The sequence below is a fragment of the Narcine bancroftii genome, chromosome 2 (genome assembly GCF_036971445.1).
Source record: "Narcine bancroftii isolate sNarBan1 chromosome 2, sNarBan1.hap1, whole genome shotgun sequence".
Taxonomy (NCBI): domain Eukaryota; kingdom Metazoa; phylum Chordata; class Chondrichthyes; order Torpediniformes; family Narcinidae; genus Narcine; species Narcine bancroftii.
In genome coordinates this window covers 293684247-293696555 of record NC_091470.1, presented here as the reverse complement: position 1 = coordinate 293696555, position 12309 = coordinate 293684247, and the positions used below count along the sequence as shown (strand labels likewise).

The window sequence follows — 12309 nt, the reverse complement described above, 5'->3', positions numbered from 1 at the left end:
AGTTTTGTGCTTACAAATTTATACATTTCTGATAAATTCAGCTAGCATTAAAGGCCAGCTTGGAATTTTTCTGGATTATTTTTCACATGAAAATGCTCTTTTGAGGTTAAACCCAAAACAAAATATGAAACCTGCGAAGGTTATTTGGGTCATTGTTCATTGGTTGAAGCAAAGTGCTCGCCCTAATCTGCTGTTTCATTCAATGACTAGCATGGCACTGGTTGAATAGGGTTAAATGGAGTTCTGTAGATTGAGACAATAGTCAGCCAAACATGCCGATTCCGATGTTATTTTGACTCTTATATTTAAATTTTGTTATTTGCTGGTTTATTCTTGGAGCACACAAAATTTCCAATGCTTTTGGGCAGAAATTTATATTTGCTAATTAGAGTCAATTAGGATCTATAGTATTGGGCACCTATTTTATTTCTTTAGCTAAATTTTAATTCCATTAAAACTAGTGAAATTGAGTATTAAAAGGAGAATGCAACGAGCAGGTGACAGTGCAGGATTTATTTAAGTGACAATAAATACCTGACAAAAAAAATTCTGCTCTTTTAATCTTTTGGTATTCATCTTTATTTTGTCTCTTCCCTTGATGCCAAGTGGAAGTGGTCCTTCATAATTGAGGAAGACCAGCTGGCAAAGCCATTGAGGAACCAGTGGAGTTTGTCACTGATGGATCAGAATGTGTTTGATGGGGTGGGGGAAGGATGGAATTTTCACTATTCGCCATATGTTTCTGTGTGTTCCCAGTGAATGGATGTGTGCTTCTCAGTGCTATCACAAATGCTCTTTCTCTATTTTGATCAATCATATATCAGGGATTTCCATGTTTCAAGGATGATTTGAGAACATCCTTCAATCATTTATCTTGTACCAAGTAATCTCATGATGTGATGGCTCTAAAGGTTGTCATTGCCGAAAGGTGATAGCAGGGATGAGCTCCCACTGCTGCAAAAATGCTCTTCATGGCATGAGACTCAAACAACCTCTGACAACCAAGACCAACTCCTGGAATTCAAGTGTGGCTTAGTTCTCATGCCCAGTGGAGCTGTTCTCACTGACATGAGAAGGGTCACTGGCACCTTGAACCCAGTTGCTCCGGGCAGATGGGCTTATTAACCATGGATGGTAACTCATCTAGGAGAGGGAAAACTCTGATTTCAAACCCCTGCTGCTTTGTGGCTATACCTAATCACAGGAAAGGCTTTGAGAGTAAATCCTGAGGAAGAATCCAGAGTTGGAGTCCCGAAGGCAGCTGACTGCTGTGCTCAGCACTGTGTTTCAGCACTGAAACTCCTGCGATGCTGCTGGTGCCAAACTGAATCGACCTTCATCCTTCCTTTGAACCTATCATTAGCATGGAAAGGAGAGGGGGTCCTACTGCATGGGCAACACACGAATCTCCATATAAACTCTGTCCTGGCTTGCACCCTGGAGAGGCCACACCACAGTGACTACCAGAAGTGCAGTACCCATGGTCAACCACGACCGACAGAGGCCAAAGAAGAAGATGGAGCTTGGATCAGTGTGCCTACGTTGCGATTTGGCTCCATGTTAAGAACATGGCCTGGCCATTGAAGCTAACTGGGAATAATTATGGTCCCAGTGCTGAAGTAAAACACAGAGATGCTGGAGGAACTCAAGTATTTTTGAAGCATCCATAGAAGGTAAAGATGTATTACTGACATTTCTGAGATGAGCCCTTCATCAAAGTATGATTAAATAAAGTGAGACAGATATCTCTATAGAAGTCTGATGAAGAAAGAGACGAATGGGAGGGAGAGCAGTGCAGTCCAACAGACAAAAGGTGTTAATTGCATATGATAAGAGGACAGGATAGAGGAAAGGTGAGAATTGATTTTGGCTCGGTGAAAGGTGGGTGAAGGAAAAGAGAAGAGAGAGAAAGAGAGCTAGAGAAAAGGAGACATAGATAAAGATTTGGGAGGGGAGTTGGCAGAAACCGGAGAAGTCGATGTTAATTCCATCTGATTGTCAGACACAATACAAGGTGTTGTTCCTCAAATTTGTGGGTGATCTCAGTCTGGCGGTACATGAGAAAATGAACAGATGTGTCAGCAAGGGAATGGGGTGGGGAATAGAAATGGGTGGCCACTGGAAGATCAATGTTATTGTGGCTTCCCCTCTACCACCATTAACTTGGTCCTCACCTGCATATCCTCCATTAGCTGCACATCTGCTCTTGCCCCCATGCCCCCACATACAACAAGGGTAGTATTCCCCTTGTCCTCAACTATCACCCCACCAGCCTTCTCAACCCTCTTTTCTGCCACCTACAATGTAATCCCACAGCCAGTCACGTATTACCCTCTCCTCCCCTCTTAGCCTTCCATAGGGACCAGTCCCTCCATGACTTCTTCGTCCATTCACCCTCCCCACAAACCTAGCCCTTCGCACCTACCCCTGTGACCTCAGGAGATACTCCACTGTGCCCACATCTCCTCCCTCACCCTATTTGGGGACCCAGAGAGTCCTTCCAAGCAAAACAACATTTCACTTGTGAATCTGCAGGGGTTGTCTACTGCATCCAGATGCTGACTGGTAGATTGCTTCATTGAGCACCTTGACTCTGTCCATCACAATCTCCCAGTGGGCACCCATTTCAATTTTCTGCTCCCTTTATTCCTTTGTTGACATGTCTGCCCATGGTCTCATGAACTGCCAGACTGAGACCACCCGCAAATTGGAGGAGCATCACCTTATATTCCATCTGGGCATCCTCTGATCGAACGGCAATAATATCAACTTCTCTAGTTTCCATTAAAACCTATACCCCCAATCTTTCCCCAGGTCTCCCATCATCTATCTTTGTCTGTCTGACTCTCTCTCTCTCTCTCTCTCTCTCTCTCTCTCTCTCTCTCTCTCTCTCTCCCCTTTTCCCTCTCTCTCCTTTCACAGAGCCCAAATCAATTCTCACTTTTCCTCTTCCCTTTTAACACTGTTTGTATATTGGTCTGTACTCCTCACCCTCCTATTCTTCCCTTTCCCCCCAATCTTCTGTACAGATGCCTGTCTCTTTTTTTAAACTCTTACCTTGAGGAAGAAGGGCTCAGGCCTGAAAGGTCAGTATATTTTCCTTCTCTGGGCACTGTGAGACTAGATGAGTTCCTCCAGCATCTCTCATGTTTTTACTGCAATCACAGTGCTTGCAGACTCTTATGTTTCACCCCAATGCTGTAGAGTGAGAGAGGGCATGTATTTACTTACTTCACCTGCCTATAAATCAAGAGGTTTGTGGAAGACCTCTCCAAGGTGCCTCTTTTCAGTAGTCTATGTCTCAGAAGCATGAGGGAGAGTGGGGATCAATGTAGTTGCATAGACTCCAGGATTACTACCAGGTTTCACATCTTGATCTTCAGATATTCTTCAGAGATCCAGACTGTACTGGTGCACTGAGGGCAATAGTAAATTCCATCATCAGTGTCTGCCTTTATCCATTATTTTTCCAAGAAAGTGAAGCTTCCAGCTTTGCTTGTGATGGGTGAAGTAATATGTGTGTTTACAGATTAGTTGTTCCAGGCTGGGTATATAATGAACAATAGATCCCCTGCTGGACTTGAAAGTCCTAGGAACTGAAACCAGTCTGTGAATGAGTGAGGCTGATAGATTAAATGTTTTTTTTTTATTAATCTAAGCTCCCTGGTGTTTTTAATTCCTGAGATAAGTATACCAAAGCTAAGACCTTAAAAATAAAGATAAAATAGTAACATTTCTCTTTGACCCTTCAACACAAACTCCTGGTTAACAATATCAATCTAAGCTTGTAATCTACACTGTTCAGCACTACCTATTTGCATTAGACAGATGATATTTCTGTAAGTCTATCAGAGAAGGAGAGACATGGCAAAGTATTTGATCATCAATGTACATTTTTACTTTTTTTTCCACTACTTTTATAAAGATTTATCCATTGAACTTTGACCAAATAACATGTTCTGTTATTTAGAAAAGACTTTGTTCTATATTTATGGGAAAGGGTAGAATGGAAAGTATATTCGGCATTTGGTGATATGCAACCAAATAATTTCAACAGCTTTAGAGTTCATTCTTGGGATGTGAGTGTTGATATTACAACTCTTCAGACTAAAGAAAGTAACCCTATAATAATTCTTGCACAGAAGCTGTGAATTCCATGCTCAGAATCAGTAGCATTTCCTTGGGTTTTATTCACAGATTTCCAGGAACTGTGGTGTAATTTTATTCTTTTTCATCAACCATTCACATCTTCAGGGCTGGAAAAGTTGTGTGTGTACTCGAAATACTCATCATCTCTGGAGAGGGAGAAACTGAGGAAGATTTTCAAATCAATGAGACAAAACCCTATACTCTCTCTTGTGCAGTGTACTGAAGATTTTAGCATATTCCAATGTTATTTCAATTTTTTTTTGCTTTTATTTAGTTGAGTGATCAGTCCAAAAATCTATTGCTGGAAATTCTGAGATGTATCCTGTGCTATGTACAGAGATCTGACATAAAGATATTGAATTGAATTTGATACTTTGCCTTGTCAGTTTCCTGATCTAGAGTAATGTTAGGAGCGTACAATTTGCTTTAGTGCTTTGTTTAGATGGAATTAAGTCCCACAGGGATTACTACTGTGAAACCCCTACAAGAAAGTGCAACTTGCATTAGGATCCAGTTTTCCAATGCTTTCTGCAGTTGACAAACCTACTGCCATCCATAGCCAAGGGTCATATATAAATATTAACTATTAAATAAACCATTGGAGCACATCTGGTCCTTAAGAAATTGCTGTTCATGGAGCCTTAATGAGAGGGGGAAGTTGTGAGACACAATGGAAAAAAAACCCCTTAAAAATGACTATAACTGAATTGATGTACACCAGTGAAACATATATCACACAAAACCAGAAAACTTCATTGATTTAGTAAAAACATCAAAATGCTGGAGGAACTTAGCTGGTATTTTCAACATCTATAGGAGACAAAGATATATCGCCGATGTTTCGGGACTGAGCCCTTCTTCAAGGAAAAATCAGAAAAGGTAGAAGAAGGATATACCAGAAAGTCTCAGAATTCAAACAATGGGGGAGGAATCCAGACTAACAAAAGATGTTAATTGGATATGATAAGGGATTAAGTAGAATGCATTATGTCTGTGGGAAAAGAGATAGGGAATGGAGAGATGGCATGGGAAGCAAGGGGATGGGGGGAGGAGGGAGGGGTTTAACGAAAACCAGAGAAGTCAATATTAATGCCATCTGGTTGGAGGGTGCCCAGTCAGAAGAGGAGGTGTTGTTCCTCCAATTTATGGGTGGTCTCAGTCGGGCAGTACATGAGACATTGGACAGGCACGTCAGCAAGGGAATGGGATGGAGAATTCAAATGGGTGGCCACTGGGAGATCCACATTATTGTGGCGAACAGAGATGAGGTGCTCAACAAAGCTATCTCGCAGACTGCATCCAGTCTCCAATTCAGAAGAGACCACAGCAGGAGCACTGGATGCAGTAGATGACCCCAGCAGATTTACAAGTGAAATGCTGCTTCACTTGGAAGGACTGTTTGGGGCATCGAATGGTGCTGGAGGAGGTGCGGGCACAAGTGGACCATCTCCTGCGGTAACAGGGGTAGGTCCCAAGTGGATGATTGGTGAGGAGTCACAGATGTCCCTGAGGAAGATGGAGAGGAGCAAAGAGGGGAATATGTCTAGTGGTGTGATCACGTAGTAGGTGGCAGAAATGGTGGAGGAGGATATGTTGGATGCAGAGGCTGATGGCGTGGTAGGTAAGGTGGTAGGTGTCTTTGTTGCGTGTGGGGATAGAGGGGGCCAGGGCAGATATGTGGATGATGGAGAATATGCAGGTGAGGGCTTAGTTAATTGAGGTAAAGGGGAACCTATGTTGTTTGAAGAAGGAGGACATCTATGATGATCTGGCATGGAAATCCTCATCCTGGGTGCAGACGCAACAAACACAGAGGAATTGAGAGAATGGAATCCTTAACAAGGAACAGGATGAGAAGAGATGTAGTCAAGATAGCTGTGGGAGTTGGTGGGTGTCAACCAGTTTACCTATCTCGGCTGGACCATTTCATCAGATGCAAGGATCAACAATGAGATAGACAACAGACTCGCCAAGGCAAATAGCGCCTTTGGAAGACTACACAAAAGTGTCTGGAAAAACAACCAACTGAAAAACCTCACAAAGATAAGCGTATGCAGAGCCATTGTCATACCCACACTCCTGTTCGGCTCTGAATCATGGGTCCTCTACCGGCATCACCTACGGCTCCTAGAACAGTTCCACCAGCGTTGTCTCAGCTCCATCCTCAACATTCATTGGAGCGCCTTCATCCCTAACGTCGAAGTACTCGAGATGGCAGAGGCCGACAGCATCGAGTCCACGCTGCTGAAGATCCAGCTGCGCTGGGTGGGTCACGTCTCCAGAATGGAGGACCATCGCCTTCCCAAGATCGTGTTATATGGCGAGCTCTCCACTGGCCACCGTGACAGAGGTGCACTAAAGAAGAGGTACAAGGACTGCCTAAAGAAATCTCTTGGTGCCTGCCACATTGACCACCGCCAGTGGGCTGATATCGCCTCAAACCGTACATCTTGGCGCCTCACAGTTCGGCGGGCAGCAACCTTTTTTGAAGAAGACTGCAGAGCCCAGCTCACTGACAAAAGACAAAGGAGGAAAAACCCAACACCCAACCCCAACCCACCAATTTTCCCCTGCAACCGCTGCAACCGTGTCTGCCTGTCCCGCATCGGACTTGTCAGCCACAAACGAGCCTGCAGCTGACGTGGACATTTACCCCCTCCATAAATCTTCGTCCGCGAAGCCAAGCCAAAGAAAAGAAATATCTATCTATAAATGCTGAATAGACCAGCTGAGTTCCTCTTGCATTTCGGTGTTTTTACTACAAACACAATGTCAGCAGCCTATCGTATTTCTCTTACTTCATTGAGTTGCACATATGTCCACCTATATATGTGTATTGGCTCTTTCCTTCCCAACATTGCTTGTGGAGTAAAATATACTCCCTTAAAACAATTACTGCCTGGAGAGCTGCAGGAAATTGCAGCCTTTTTGCAGACTGCTCTTGTCACACACACAGCAGAAATAAATGATTGCATTTTGCTGCCATGGCTCTGTTTCATGAGCTTCAGTTCAGCATATTCGGCACAATAATCTTCTCTCCCCCTCCTCAGAGCGTGCTCATGCAGCAAATCTGTATGTGATTTCCTCACCCTCCTGCTGCGACATACTGCAGCTAATAGCTGAAAAGACTTTCAACTAGCACTGCAGCCCAGCTAAGTAACCACACATACATTCCGATCAGGCTAATAAAAATAAAAAATCAACCCAATGTGTGCATTTTTAGAGAATTGTTTTATAATCCTTCTACTGAATTATTAAACAGGTCTTGTCAAACCTTGTCTGATTATTGTGCTTCACCACGTGACTCGATACTGACCTTTTATGTAACATCAAAATGACTGCAGTGATCGATTGGACCAATCACTGTTGCCCACAAGTTCTCAAGACCCGGTAATGGCCTCAAATTCAAGCCATTGCACACACGGTTTTCCTCAATGTTTTAATCCATGCCCTTGATGTCAAACTAAGAAAGCCACCGACAATTTAAATTATCACAAGATTATAAAATTAGTTAAACCCTCCTTTACTGGTTCACAACCTTTCTAACAAATAAAATATGTTTTGATACCAGATGAAAAGCACTGGCATTATTTTCAAAAATTGCATTAATCTTAAATAATATTTACATTTTGAAGCTAGGGATAAAAATAAATGCAGAAACTGCTGGCAATGCAAAACCTATTCGCAAGTAACACAAAGTGAAAATGCAGTGATCATACTGTTGCAGATTTGCACCTAAATTATTTGCTCGGGGTTTTTTCTTTATTGGTTACATTTACCCTGTGTTCTACTTTTACTCTCAGAATCTTTATTTGGTGCTGCTATGAGAAGTAAGGACATACTTAATTTCAAGTTTGGGTGTAAGAAATTGGCTCAAGGTATATAAAATAGAATAGAGTACCTAAAATAATTATTGGTGCAATAAAGAATACGTCTGAGGATTCAATTAAAAAAAAATAAAGAAATGGCAGAAATTCCATATAATTATTTTGGATTAGTCTTTACAATAGACAATGGGGATCACGGTTGGCATAGGGGTTAGCACAATGCCTTTACACGCCAGCAATCAGGACTGGGATTCGAATTCCGCACTGACTCTAAGAAGTTTGTACGTTCTCCCCGTGTCTGCGTGGGTTTCCCCCAGGGGCTCTGGTTTCCTCCCAACACTCAAAACATATCGGGGGTATAGGCTAATAGGGTGTAAATTCAGTGGCACGGACTCATGGGCTGAAATGGCCTGTTATTGTGCTACAGCTAATCAAGGGGTATAGGGAGGAAAGGATAAAAAATACACAATTTTTATCATACAAATGGATTATACAAAGTACAACAGTAGACATGTAATTATGGCAAGTAATTAGAAATGCAAAGAGAATACTGGCCTTTATTGTTAACGGGTATGGAATATCAACGTTTTGATGCAGCTTTGGATGGCTATGAGTAGCACAGACAATTCTGGGAGAATGTGCTTGTGTTAGAGGCATTGAAGATTAGGATCATTAGGTTGATCCTTGGGGTGATGAAGATGATGTTTGTAGAAAGGTTAAGCAGGTTACATTTAAATTCATTGGAGTTTAGAAGAATAAGAGGTGATTGCACATAAACAGATAAGATTTTAAGGGTGATAGAAGAATGGCCAGAGGAATTTCCTTCTGGTAGGGGTATTCAGAACTAGGGAATATGGACTTAGAATTTGGAGTTGACTACTTCAGACAGAACAGAAAAGATTTTTTTTAAATCTCACGGAATTGCAAGTCATTTGAATTTCTATCCTAGAGAACTCTGAAGGAAGAGTTAATTAATCTATTCAAACCAGAGAATGACTTACATTTAAGATGCACAGGAATCCAGGGGTATAAGGAGAGAATGAAAAGGGATGTTTCAGTTAAGACTAGGTGAGACATAATCTCACTGAATGGTGATGCTGCTTCAAGGTGCCAAGTGGGTAACTCCAGCTTTTGCTTCCAACATTCTTCTGTTATGTTGCACCTGTCATTGTGATGTGTAGAAGCTGTAACCGAGGAACATTGTGCCTGAACAACATTACATGTGAAGCAGGAACTACTTGTATGTATAATATATGGCAGAATTTCTTTTAGTCAAATACGTTGTGAGCAAGGACAATAGGATTTTCTGGAGTAAAGCCTTGGACCAATGACTGAAGACAATTGTCTAATGGGGAAATTACTAGAATAAAATGTTAGCAGTAGTATCAGTGACCATGAAGGCCGGTGGGGTCACTAATGTCCTTTGTGCTAGTAAATCTACTCTCTGTATGCAATCAAGAAAATTTCAACTAATGCCTAAACCAGGGGTTCCCAACCTTTTTGTTCCTCTGTACCCCTTGGGCATTTTTAAAGGTTCCCGTGTACCCCTAAAAATTAAGGATTGAAGAAAGCACAACATTGTGCAGTCTGACTGCAGATTACAACACTATGTATTGTACAGTAGTGGTTATTCTCTCAGACCCAATGTACCTCCTGAAAAGTGCAAAGGTTTCATTAGCATTTTCAAACCCACTTAATGTTAAATATCCTAATCCTTCATTTTGTGTGCCCTTCCTCAGCTCACTCTTCCCAGCCAACTGGCTCATAATGCAATATGGCACATCTCTCTGATTGACCGCACTGTCTCCATGCTGCATTCTGTTGAGCCTTGAAACAGGCATGGAAAGTAAAGATGAGAGGGAGAGGCAGGTAAAGAAAGCAGGTGGCGGTGTGCACAATAACAGCCCTGGAGCCCATGTGGCTCGAGTCACAGTGTTCTTCTTGGGTCACGAGAACCAAGTTCAAGATGTGTATTTATCTCCAGATAACCAGTACTTAGTTTGATCTCCAAAATCAATGTTGGCCTTCAGCATGAAAATACAATGACAATTTTTAGGAAGTGCACACCCATTTTCAAATGACACCAACCAGGTATATAAGTTTGGTTGGCCTCTCTGGAGAGAATGCAATAGGACCCCAGCATCTGCAGGCTTTTTTGTTTCACTCACTGGAGAGAAGGCAATTTAATGTTCCTTTGCTGGAGAATTAAAATGTTCTGGTCCCAACCTCCAGGCTATTTCAAAGAGTGAAATTCACCTTTGCTCTCCAAGAAAATCTCTGCTAAACCTGGCAAGATTCAGCACCACACTGCTGGAAATAGTGTCCTGGACCACAATTGTTGGCTGCCTGCAATGGAGCTGGAAAAACGGAAGTCCCAACTCACAAGGAAACAAAGAAAGAAAAATGATCTTCTGGGATCATTGGGATTGCTTCTGCTTTGAGCACTGATCCCCCACACTCAGGAACAAACACCCCAACCAATTAAATTCACAGGAAAACTGAATTAAAGTACCAGACTTTAACTCATAAAGATTTAGGAGGCTGATTTCTCCCAACATACAGCGGAATTTTATGTGATATGTCCTCTGTGGGAGACGCTGCCTGCATATTAACTCCTCTTACTCCTAGTTCATGTGGAGCAGGGAAAGTTAAAATTGAGTCTCTACTGCTTGTTCTCTTAACAGCCCAGAAATTACGGAAGGTTATGTTAGCAGATCAACACTTCATGATAGGACATCACTATTTGAACGCTACTTTATTTAAATGGGTAATAGCTCTGTTAAAATAATGGACGGGGAAATGATGTGAGTGCTTCAGGTGTTCAACCACTAATATCAGCAACTGTCATTTTTCGGCTTTAATGTCACATGTTAAACAATATGAAGTAATTTGACTGGCTAGCTTTTATGCATCCACACTGTTTATCTTTTCTATTTTCAGCAGATTTATCTCTGTTTTCAACTCCTCTCTGGCTGGGTTTTCAGTGCCAATTGCTCCCTCCCCTCACTTTCCATCTCTCAGAGTCTCTTGACATGGGAACAGTCCAAAAGATAAAAATCCTGGAAACAAAGAGAAGGAAATAGAAATCTAATCAGGTATGAAAAAATCAGCAAGGGTGGAAAGAGAGAAAGGAGTTTATTATATTTCGAGGTGTTTGTCTATGATATTTCCTGGATTAGGTGTCATCTTTCCTTATTGAACATAGAGAGAAATGATATTCCTCTCAGGGAGTGAGCATATTACAACCCTCGGGATGTGATAACTGCATTTAACAATTTCAGATAAGCCGTCCTTGCCTCTTCACAGATGTGACTGTACCTTCCTGTTTCAATTTGTTCTTTAAATTATTTCTGTTCCATTTTGTTGGTTTTGAACATAAAAGCTACCTTGACAGTGGATCTGTGGCCTTTCATGCACAGTCCCTCTGTTCTCTCCACCCATCTTCCTCCCCGTGCTTATACTCTCGCTTCTCCAGTTCTGAAGTAAGGTTCGTCACTGAAAACTGATTCTCACTCGACAAAGGCTGCCCAGCCCTCCAAGCACCTCCTGCATTCTCTGGTTCTGTTTCCCCTTCACCTGGAGAGCAGTTACATTTTTTTGTTTTCACTAAAATAGCAAATCTTTATACAGCAGCTCCGGGAATGTATCATCTGAGTTATGACAGAGTGCAATGAACTGAGAGTGGAGGGGAATCAAAGCACTGACTCCTGCAAAAAAGCTGGACAACAATTGTCTGTGAAACAATTAAAACCAAGCTTCTTCCTTAAGGTGATCATAAATTTTAATACATTCCTCAGCTCTGGATGCTTTCTTACAATTTGAGATAAAATTGTCAGGCACCAGTGCAATTTTTAAGAAGGATCTCAGCAATAAAGTTGTCGGGGCCTCTCCAATGTCTTGTATAACTGCAACGTGACATCCCAACCTCTCTACTCAATATTTTGACTGATGAAGCCAATGTCCTAAAGCCTTTTTGACCACCTGATTCAAGATTTAAGATTCCTTTATTGTCATGAACAGTGTAATATTACATGAAATTGCCTTTAGTCTGCTGTAAGACAGACAGATTGACCGTCAGCAGAAATTGCCAGGTACCTCTTACAGTCAGAGAAAGAGTCACTGAGTGTCCGTGGATTCACCGCCAGTGCTCCTGCAGCCTCCATAGCCACACAGATTCCAGTCCAAACAATCAGCAACCTCAGCTCCAGATCAGAACCTCGGATATGATTAGAAACACTTCATCGCCCTCAGCACCCTCTCGCATCCCAATTCCAACCTTCAGCCAGGCTCGAGCTGGTCCCCAGCAGTCCACAGCCTAATGTGAATCCTTTGT

General features: G+C 42.1%; 1 long non-coding RNA gene across 3 annotated transcripts in view; it reads right to left on the bottom strand.

Annotated features, from left to right (window-relative positions):
• The window catches only part of LOC138752732 (uncharacterized), a 58031-nt gene extending 48942 nt beyond the window's left edge, over positions 1 to 9089 (bottom strand). For all 3 annotated transcript variants that reach the window (XR_011350880.1, XR_011350881.1, XR_011350879.1), the window contains exon 1: positions 8978 to 9089. This is a non-coding gene — a long non-coding RNA (uncharacterized lncRNA). The remainder of the gene's footprint in view (positions 1 to 8977) is intronic.
• Positions 9090 to 12309: the final 3220 nt, after the last annotated feature.